The 11,217-nt window shown below is 42.7% G+C and overlaps 1 pseudogene; it reads left to right on the forward strand.

The window, feature by feature from the left end:
• Positions 1 to 10,944, forward strand: part of LOC137645175 (uncharacterized) — a 45,304-nt pseudogene extending 34,360 nt beyond the window's left edge.
• Positions 10,945 to 11,217: the final 273 nt, after the last annotated feature.

The raw sequence follows: 11,217 nt of genomic DNA on the forward strand, positions 1-11,217 counted from the left end.
AAAAAAGGTGTAATGACTTCATTGTTGTTAGTACTTTCGCTTTAATAATTATATTAACAATAAATATAGATTACAGGTACATTGTTGTTACACAGAAGAATGGAATTAATCAGGTGCTAATCTCTTGAATTGTCCTTAAATTGTCACTTTAGGTACAGGCCGTTACGAAGGATTTGACAAAATTTCTTTGGGGAAAGTCTTTGTCATGGATTATTGTCCAGATCTCGAGCCAACCGATTTTGTGACTTAATGCTAGGCAGTGGATCGCCATACCCGACGTATATGTATTATAATAAGTATAGGAATCCTATTCTCCTATGCAGATACTATATATATATATATATATATGTACATATATATATATATATATATATATATTGTAAGGACATCGCTCCCTATGTCCTCCAACATTCTCATCAAGTTCTCCATTTCATTTAAATTCACTTTTCGCCACACTGGCTCACTGTATATATTCATTCCACTCCCTCAGAGCTACAATTTTATGTATTTATCATTTCGCTACCTATTTCTATTGACTTGTATTTCAAGCATTTGTACGTGTGAAAAAACACAAATATTGTGGCGGTTAGTTCAAGCCAGATTGGTGCCTGCGCGCATGCTACTTTTCCGTCCACACCTTGTATCATATTCTCGCACATGTTTGAATAAACCGTCAGTTGTTGTTGGTGATAGCTCGTCTCACTATCCTTACAACTGGTGACCCCGGAGTTGAAGTAGCATCAGCGATTTTGGCTTTGCCATTAACGGACTTATTATACAGCCGTGCTACCTTCTTTTACTCCGTTACCTTAGGCGTGAGCTTCGGCCTTTGGTGCTCCCACACCTCGGTGCATTTGTAAGGCAGTAGGATGAGCTTAACCGACATATCAACTTCCCACCTCTTTGCCGACTCGTCGACTGACCACAATGGCGGATTCAACCAGCCCATCACGGCCAACGGCTTCACCTCCACGCCCAAAGTCAAACTGCCGTCGTTTTCTCAACACAACACCGCTTTCTGGTTTTTGAGAGAGGATGTACTCTTCTGAGTCGCTAGGCTCAGTGACTACTGCGCCAAGGCCGACATCGTTCTCACCTCCATCCCAGAGGAGTTATTCAACAAGATTTCCCCATGGCTTGACGCCCGGGTTGGCCAAGTTTCCTATGAAGACCTGAGAACGAAACTCATCGGTATCTACTCACTCTCCGTTTCAGCAAGGGCACAGAAAGTCCTGGACCTCATCGGCAAACCCATGGGTGACACCTTTCCTGTTGAGGCGTTGGACGAGTTGACCAGCCTGCTAATGCTCCCCGGGATTGACAGCAACGGCCGACAGCGCAAGATTAGCCTATCTCGCGAGATTAGCCTATCTTGTGAGATTTTCCTTCGACGCCTGCCACAGGACGTAAGGGCCCAATTGACGGACGCCAACACACTTTCAATGAACGAACTCCTGTCAAACGCTCAGAAGCTCCACGAGTCCACCAAAGAATCTCGCCTCGGGGCATCATCAGTATCGTCTTCGATCTCCTCCTTCAGCTGCTCTTCCATAGACTCTTCAGCAACGCCTCCTGACGACGACGACGAGATCAACTTTTTGGCAAGGAAGAAACCACTGCAACCGACACGTCTGAGCCCTAGTCCTAATCCAGCATGGTGCTTCTACCACCAGCAGTTTGGCAGCGATGCCAAGAAATGTAGGGCACCATGCAATTTCCCTTGAAGATGACGCCAGAAGAAACCACCTACCACCATCGCAGCTGCAGGAAACCAAAGCAAGAATGGTTTCTATATCCTCGACACCGTCTCCAACCATAGACTCATGGTTGATACCGGCGCTATGCAGTCAACGTTCCCGCCGTCTCAAACCGACCTAGACCGTGGTCCCAGCAAAGACGCCCCCCTCGCTTGTCGCCGCCAACGGGTCTCCCATACGGTGTTATGGGGCTAGGATCCTCAGGATATCTATCCTGGGCCGTTCGTATTCCTGGACCTTCACCACGGACTACTTGTCGACGTTGCTGGGAAATGCCTCATCGACACAGGAACCTGCTGGTCCCGCGCCCTGAGAGCCGGCCCTGCCACAATGTCCGTATCCGCTGTGATGACACAGCCATACTCAGACCTTCTGCAAGAATTTCCTGACATTTTCAAGCCCGAGCTCCGACAATCGCCGGGATCCCCCTCCAAGCACCGGATCTACGACCACATCACGACGACGGGACCTCCTACACACGCCAAATTCCGCGCCTCCCGCCGCCTCCTGCCCCAGAAGCTGAGGGACGCGAAACGCGCCTTTGAGGACATGGAACGCATGGGTATCTGTAAGAAAGCATCAAGCCCCTGGGCATCTCCCCTACACATGGTAAAGAAGACCTTGCGGCGACTACAGGCGCCTCAACCTCATCACAATACCCGACCACTACCCTCTGCCCAACATGCAAGACCTGACGAATGCGTTGCATGGCGCAAAATACCTCACCAAGAGGGACCTTCTCAAGTCTTACTTCCAGGTCCCCGTATTTCCAGAGGACATTCCAAAAACTACCATTGTGACACCGTTCGGATCCTACACCTTCGCATACTCAACCTTCGGTCTACACAATGCGGGGGGCGACCTTCCAACGCCTAATAGATAGCATCCTGGGTACCTACCATTCTGCGTCGGCTATGTCGACGACATCCTGATATTCTCAAGGACCAAGGAGGAACACCGGAGGCACGTCCGCGCCATCCTCAAACGCCTGCAGGAGAATGGCCTAGTTGTACGTTTCGACAAATGCACATTCCGCGCTGAAGGAGTAGACTTTCTCGGTTATTGCGTGTCCTCGAGTGGGGTAAAACCCATGGCAACCAAGGTAGACGCCATCAGAAAGTTCCCGACACCTACGACCACCTGCCAACTTCAGGAGTTCCTGGGGATGGTCAATTACTACAGGCGCTTCAACCGCAACATCGCACAGACCCTGACACCCCTTGATGACGTCCTGAAGGGAAAGGTAAAGAAACTTGAGTGGGGTTCCCCACAACAAAACGCATTCATCCGGACAAAGGACGCCCTCGCAAACACCACCACCCTGGCTTATTTCGACGACAACGCCCCTCTGCGACTGACGACTGACGCCAGCAACGTTGCCTGTGGGGCTGTGCTGGAACAGCTCGTCGATGGTTCTCCTCGTCCATTGGCATTCTTCAGCAGAAAACTGAAACCCGCCAAAACAAGATACAGCACCTTCAATAGTGGGCTCCTTGCCGTCTATCTCGCCGTCCGCCACTTCAGGCCTATCCTGGAGGGCACACCCTTCACCATCGCGACGGACCATCAACCCCTCGTACACGCCTTCACAGAATCAACAGACGCATGGTCCTCCCGACAACAACGTCATCTCGCAGCAATCCCCAGTTTCGAGTGCACCATAAGCTACGTTCCCGGAAAGAAAAACCCAGTCGCAGACGCCCTTTCAAAGATTGAAATCGACGCAATCCACCTGGGAATTGACTACGCCAACCTCGCATCCGAGCAGCGCACAGGATCACCTGACGGGGCCATCTGCGCTCAAGATAACTGCAATTCCCATCGGGCAAGCAGGAGTAACTATCCTCTGCTGCCACCCACGTCCCTGGATTCCGGCTTCCTGCAGAAGAAAAATATTTGACATCATTCATGGACTTTCACACCCATCGGGATGCACCACTGCTCGCCTCCTGTCTGAAATGTTCATCTGCCCAGGGATCAAAAAGGATACCCGGGAATGGGCAAAGGCATGCATCAATTGCCAGACAAGCAAGATAAGCCGTCACACCGAATCGGGGATAGGTGATTTTCCCCAACCGAAAAGACGTTTCGGTCACATCCACATCCACATCGTGGGACCTTTGCCGCCTTCGGGATCTGCTCGCTACCTGCTGACAATCATTGATCGCTCCACAAGGTGGTTGGAAGCATCACCGATGACCGAAGCTATGACCCAAGCATGCGCCGAAGCCCTTTTGTTAAGCTGGATGAGCAGATTTGGCGTTCCTGACGACATCACGACAGACAGAGGCACCGCTTTCCTGTCAGAGATATGGCTCGCTCTTGCAAACCTGATCGGAATGACACTCCACAGCACCATGGCATACAACCCTGCAGCAAACTGCATGGTAGAACGAACTCATTGTGCCCTCAAGGCGTCCCTGATGGCGAGCTGCACCGACCGGGACTGGAAATAACGACTTCCTTCTCGGCCTTCGCACCGCCCCTCGCACAGATGGCGAGCCATTCTCTGCTGAAAACGTTTACGGAGAGGCGCTCGCAGTTCCTGGCGATTTCTTTCCCACATGAACCGAAGACACGCAGCTGGATCATCGCCAGAAAGTTCAGGCCATGTCTTAAAACTTACCAGGACAGAACTAAGCATTTCAAGCCAAGGAACATGGACGACTGCGGGTATGTTTTCGTCCGTGTTGATTGTCATCGACAGCCGCTAACCCGACCCTATCGAGGCCCCTACTGAGTAATCAAGAAAACGAAGAAAGCCTTCCTCTTCGAAGTGCATGGCCAAGAGGACTGGGTCTCAATAGACCGCGTGAAACCACCGTTTTTCGAAGGAAGCAACACTGCCTCCGCAGAACCTGGCAGATCCAGAGTGCCACCTCAAAACAAGGCACCTAATGAGAAGAAAAGCAACAAATGACGACGAGAGGTAGCGATCCATACGCCAACCGCCGATGCGCCCCTCCGTTCAAGAACAAGAGGAACACTCTGACCCCCAAAACGATACAAAGACTAGTCTCATAAGCCCTCTACGCCGCCTGATATCTTGGGGGGGAGTACTTGTAAGGACATTGCTCCCACCATCGTCCAGCATTCTCATCGAATTTTCCATTTCATTTAAATTCTCTTTTGGCCACACTGTGGCTCACTGTATATATTTATTCCGCTCCCTCAGAGCTACAATTTTATGTATTTATCATTTCGCAACCTATTTCTATTGACTTGTATTTAAAGCATTTGTACAAGTGAAAAAACACACATATTGTGGAGGTTAGTTTAAGCCAGATTGGCGCCTGCGCGCATGCTGCTTTTCCGTCCTCACCTTGTATTATATTCTCTCACATGTTCGAATAAACCGTCAATTGTTGTTGGTGATAGCTCGTCTCACTGTCCTTACAATATATATATATATATATATATACATACATATATATATATATATATATATCATGTATATGTATCTATACATACATATATATGTATATATTGTATATACCCATGTATTCATATATCATGTATTTATATAGATCAGTGTTTCTTAAACTTTTTTGTGCAGCGGACCCCTTTTATTAAAATTACTCATGTAGCGGACCCTTCATTATTATAATTTTCCTCTTGAGTTTGAAAGTGTTTGCAGGTCATAATATACTGAAATTACAACTGAATTATTTATTAATGGCTTATCTTCAACATAAATGTTTATATTTTGCTTAACATAATTTCCACAACATTGATAATTTTGCATTTAAATTTTCATGAACTTAACAGCAACGCTTCCTCCTCATATCTCACAACCATACTTAATGCGATGAATGATACTGTTTTTGCTGCCTCACTACTGTTGAAATATCTGGCTCAAGTCTGCTGAGTTTCAGTCGCATGTCGGGTTCGACATTGATTTGGTTGCGCTTCTTCGTTTTAAGATCAACCAGTGTAGAAAATCCAATTTCACAGTTGTACGTTGTTGGGAACGGCATCAAGTGTTTCAAAGTAATTTCTGCAAGTCCAGGGTACTCTGGCTGGACTTAGCCCAAAAATTGGCCAAACTTCTTTCCCTGAATAGGGACTTCAGTGTCCCACTTCTTGCAATCTCGACAAGATTATCAGTCTCTTTTGATGACAGGTTGACACTGACCTTTTCTATATCTACTTTATCTGTATCAAATGGATTTCTAATTCATTCAAAACTTGTGTCTGGTTCTTTAAAATATTTTCCTAACTCTGAGTGAAGGCCTTGCAGATGGGCTTTGAAAGCTTGTGTTGTGTCACCATCTAGCTCTTCCTTGGAAGTAAGCAGGAAATCTGCTAATGAAGGAAAAGACTCAAAATTTTTGCGGTCAATGCGGCCGCACCACAAGTCCAGCTTCATTCGTGTTGCCTGTATTTTGTCCTGCACTTCAAAGATGGTAGTATCTTTTCCTTGCAAAGACAGATTCAATCCGTTTAGTGTACTGAAAATATCAGACAGGTATGCCAGTTTTGTGAGCCACTAGGTGTCATGCATTCGATTACAGAGGTCATGACGTTCATACAAGAAAATTTGCACTTCCTCACGAAGTTTAAAGAGACGGGAAAGAACTTTTCCCCGGGTCAGCCAGCGAACCTCTGTATGGTAAAGGAGTTTTGTGTGTTCGCTTCCCATCTCTTCACACAGAACTATGAATAAGCGGGTGTTCAGTGCTTTCCCTTTGATGAAACTGACAATTTTTAATGCCTCTTCCAGAACTGTTTTAAGACAGGTAAGCATATGTTTCACAGCAAGTTGTTCACGGTGAATGCAACAATGTGCTGCCTTTACCTGTGGTGCAATGCTTTTTACCCGACTCACTAGGCCCCTTAGTTTATCAGTCATCGCAGTTGCACCATCTGTGCTGATTCCAACACATCGCGACCAGGAGTGTTCATTTTGGACAATAAAATCGTTAGCTACATTAAAGATAGCCTCTCCTGTTGTGTTTGTAGGAAAAGGACGACAGAAAAGAAATTCATCATGTACTTCCCCACAGTAAATGTACCTAACAAAGCACAAAAGATTTGCCTCGTTCCCTATATCTGTGGACTCGTCCAGCTGTAGTGAAAAATACAGACTCTGCTGTAATTGTGACACCAGCTGAACTTTCACATTTTTAGCCATTGACGTTATCCTTTTCTTGACAGTGTCGTTGGACAAATGTATCTTTTTTATTTCTTTACTAGCCTTTTCTCCAAGCATGATCTCTGTCATTGTCTTAGCTGCTGGTTTGACCAAAGTCTCGCCTATGGAATGCGCCTTTCCTGTTTTTGAAATTAATAATGACACTGTATGAAGATTCAGTGTCCTTTGCATTTTCTCCAGATATAAAAAAAGATGAAGCTTCCTTTTTTCTGTGAATATCAAGTTCATTACATTTTCTTTGAAAAAATTCTATGGGTTTTCCCACATATTCCTTATGTCTGGACTCGAAATGTCTTCTGAGATTTGAGGGTTTCATAGCCTCATTAGCTAATGTTTCATAGCACAAAACACACTGTGGGATAGGATTCTCACTGTTGCCTTGCCAAAAAATTCCAAGTTTCAAGTAATCACTGCAGTATTTACACTTCTTTTTGGCTGTTTCTTGGTGTGTTTGCTTGTGCCCTACAGTGGTAACCGAGGCATCTGTACTGCTTTGGTTTGTGTCAGCGGTGTTCCCTTCGTTCATGACATCTGCTCCTGCCTCCAGTAGCTTGATCTGAGTTGCGCTGTTAGCATCGTTTCTTTCTTCTCTAAGGCCAGTGCTGTCTTGGTTGTTGTTCTGGAATTCAGTTTTTTTCTATGTAAGTGAGCCTGTCTTGAGCCACAGATCCATTATCCTGATGCTAAAAAGTAAGCTAGGCTGTCTTCTGATGTTTATCCTGCAAGTAACTTGGCGAGGTCACGAGGTCTAGTATTCGAAATTCTAATCTCAAAAAGGTAGGTTATAACGTTTAACAAATGGCATATAAAAAATCAGTATGTTGTCATAAGCATCCAGATGATTTTCTTACCTACAAAGAGGAGCACAAGCAACTGCCGTGTGTTCCTCACAGAAGCCTTAACGTCAACTGATATGTGGCGGGTGGCCGCACCACCGGGCATCAGTCAGTACAATGTTGCCAAATCAGAAACACCACTGCCTTCTATAAAGTTTTTTTTTTTTTTTTGTGTGTGTCTTTTTCGGAATTTCGTTGAGGATTTCACCCCAAGGGAGGAAGGCGGCATTACTTAAATTACTTCCATCCCAATGTGACTTAGCCACGGTAAAAGGCCATCAGGATTTGGTGCTACAAAAATAGGAATTTAGGACGTTTTGGCCGAAAATTTGACTGAAATTGATATTAAAAATTATCTGCGGACCCCTTGGAATATTCCACGGACCCCTGGGGGTCCGCGGACCACACTTTAAGAAACACTGATATAGATAGATAGATAGTGTCCATGGGTATGAGTTAACATGCTGCTTATAAAAATACCTACGCAAACACACACACACACAAACATACTCATACAGTATATCATCATCACCATCATCATCATCATCAGCTGTTACAAGTTCACTGCAGAACAAAGGCCCTCAGACATGTCCCTCCACTTCCGTCTGTTTCTGAACTTTCTGTACCAGTGCACTCCCGTAAACTTCCTTAGTTTGTCAACCGTCATCTTCTCTTACTTCCTCTGTTTCTTTCATAATCCCCAGGTACCCATTCTGTTACTCTTAATGTCCATCGATTATCTGTCATTATCTGTATATGTCCTGCCAATGTCCATTTCTTTTTCTTATAAGTTGTTAGAATATCCTCTACCTTAGTTTGTTCTCGTAAACATGTTGCTCATTTTCTGTCTCTTAGTGTCATTCCCATTATTATTCTTTCCATAGTTCTTTAATTTGTAACTAGGTTATGTTTCATGGCTTTAGTAAGGCTCTAAGTTTCTCATGCACAAGGTAATACTGGTAGGATCAATTATTAATTACTTTTCTTTTTAGAGAAAGTGGCATTTTACATTTCCTAATCTCATTTTCTTTGTGAAATGCTCTCCATCCTATGCTTATCCTTCTTTTAATTTCAGTCTCGTGTCCTGGAGAATCACTTACTGTCTGTCCTAAGTACATATATTAATTAACAATCTCTGGAAGTTCTTCCATAACTCATATTTGTTATCTCTCTGCATTTTCATTGAAACATTATCTTAGTTTTACTCATATTCATTTTCAGTCCTACATGTCTGCTTTCTCTATATAAATCTTCCAACATTTATTGTGATTCCTCCAGTGACACACTAAACACATCTATGCCATCAACAAATCTTAAGTTGTTAAGGGATTCCCTATTAATACTAACGTCTACATTTTCTCAATCTAAATTCTTGAAAACTTCTAGGCACGTTGTGAATTATTTAGGAGTAATGGGGTTTCCATGTCTAACTTCTCTTTCTACTAGAATTTTTTTCATTTCTCTCTCTCTCTCTCTCTCTCTCTCTCTCTCTCTCTCTATATATATATATATATATATACACACATATATATATTCACATATGTGTATGCGTATGTCAATAAAAGAAAGAAGATGGATAATTCGTTAGACAATAACTGTTCGTCTAGTATAACATGCGTGAGAAGAAATGAAAGGTTGAAGATTATGAGTACACAAAAGCATTAGCAGAATGCTCACCATATATGAAAAGATGAATTATAATGTTCTCAGAAAGCTTTATTATAAGGAAAGAATTGACGATGATTTGCTGATGAACAGAGAATGAAAGGAGCTTCTTAACAGTTTGGAATAGGTGCTGCATTATAAGTTTTTAGAATGAATGGACTCAATACAGGAGGCTCAAATTTTCATAAAAGTCAGAGGTAAATGGCTTAGGGCTGTTTTGTGTTGATGAGGGGGATTATAATGCTCGTTTGGCGAGCTTTCTGGATATGTTGGGAGACTGAGTAAAGCTGTACTAGTTCTTTTTATCTTAAATGAATTATGAAATATATATGAGCTAAAGTGTGAGTTTGGATATGAATAATGTATTTAAAGATTGTTACTAAAGGAAAACCAGTCAATCCCCATAGGATACTGAAGGAAGGTCACGTGCGTTATTCTTTTTTATTTGTCTGTTATAAAACTAAACATGTTCATCAGTAGTGAGGATTTGCGACATTATTTAAGCATATTCAGTCAGAACTTTGATAAATGATTATAATCTAAAATGGTGTAGTTGAATGGACACCAGTAAAAAAAAAAAAAAAAAAAAAAACAGTTTTTAAAAGGCACCAGCAAGTACCTGCCAAGTTTTTTTTAGGAATATATCGTATGAAAAAAAAAATAAAATTAGTTGTAAGATATTCAGTTTTCAAATGAAATTATATTTTTTAGGTAGGTGCCTTACATCGTTATAATAGAAGACAGAATCATATCAATTCTGGACGTATTCGAAGCATAAATTTTATAGACCTAGTCCAGAAATAATTTGTTGAAGCTTCTTGAGAACGAGTTTGCAACGAGTCTTGGTATTGAAAGGATTATTGGCCATGAAGAGTAAAAAGGCTGTGTTTAATGAATAGGATGATAAGAGATCTGAAGAAGAAAAGATGAAGATAAAAATGAATCAGCCTGAAGGTTCACAAAGAGAGTTTGCAAGGACCAATAGATTAACAGAGCACTCCTCCAATGATATATCATTTTAAGATTGCAAGCTTTATATCACAATGACCTGTTGCTACTTAGCACAGCAAGATCAAGGGATAAAGGGCCGTTAATATTCATACACATTGATCATCATGTGTTCATTGTTCCAGAGTTCCATTAAGGAGAGAAGATTTCGGAAAACAGTTTGACTTAAGTGAAATAAGTACAGAAGGTCTTTATGAAATTCTTCTGCGGCTGCCAGAGGGAATTACTTGTGAATCCTGTGTTCTCAAGGTAAGCGGTTTTCAAACTTTAGGGTGAAAAATACTTTGAATTAATAAGAAAAATAAGAACAATGTGGTTCTATTATTAGAAAAACAAAATGAATATCATAAATGTTTTCTTTTCAGTGAGTAATGTTCGTCAAGGAATGTAGTGAAGAAAATGAAGATGATTGTATTACCCTAAGAGTCTATCGGATACAGTGTGCGCTGACATCTCAATCGTTAATGCTCCGAAAGCCATTTTTGTTAAAAAAATATTTGTCGAGTGGCTGTTACTCCTTTAAAACACATATTTAATGTTTCAGATAATTTCTCATCATTTTTCTATGTGTAATATTTACTCTTGCATGCCTGTACGGATCTGCTACATCTATTCTCCCACAAACTTCACTAAAACACGTCATTCCACCTTTGTTTCTTCCCTTTATGGTTATAAAACGACGTTGCTGAAATTGCCTTTCACCATCTGCTTACTAACACCCTATTTGCTCTTTCACCAGTCCTTAATACACCTTCCTAGTGACGATTAAACATGTTGTAACTACGTGTGTCTATCT

This window comes from Palaemon carinicauda, chromosome 8 (assembly GCF_036898095.1).
Source record: "Palaemon carinicauda isolate YSFRI2023 chromosome 8, ASM3689809v2, whole genome shotgun sequence".
In the NCBI taxonomy this organism is placed as follows: Eukaryota; Metazoa; Arthropoda; class Malacostraca; order Decapoda; family Palaemonidae; genus Palaemon; species Palaemon carinicauda.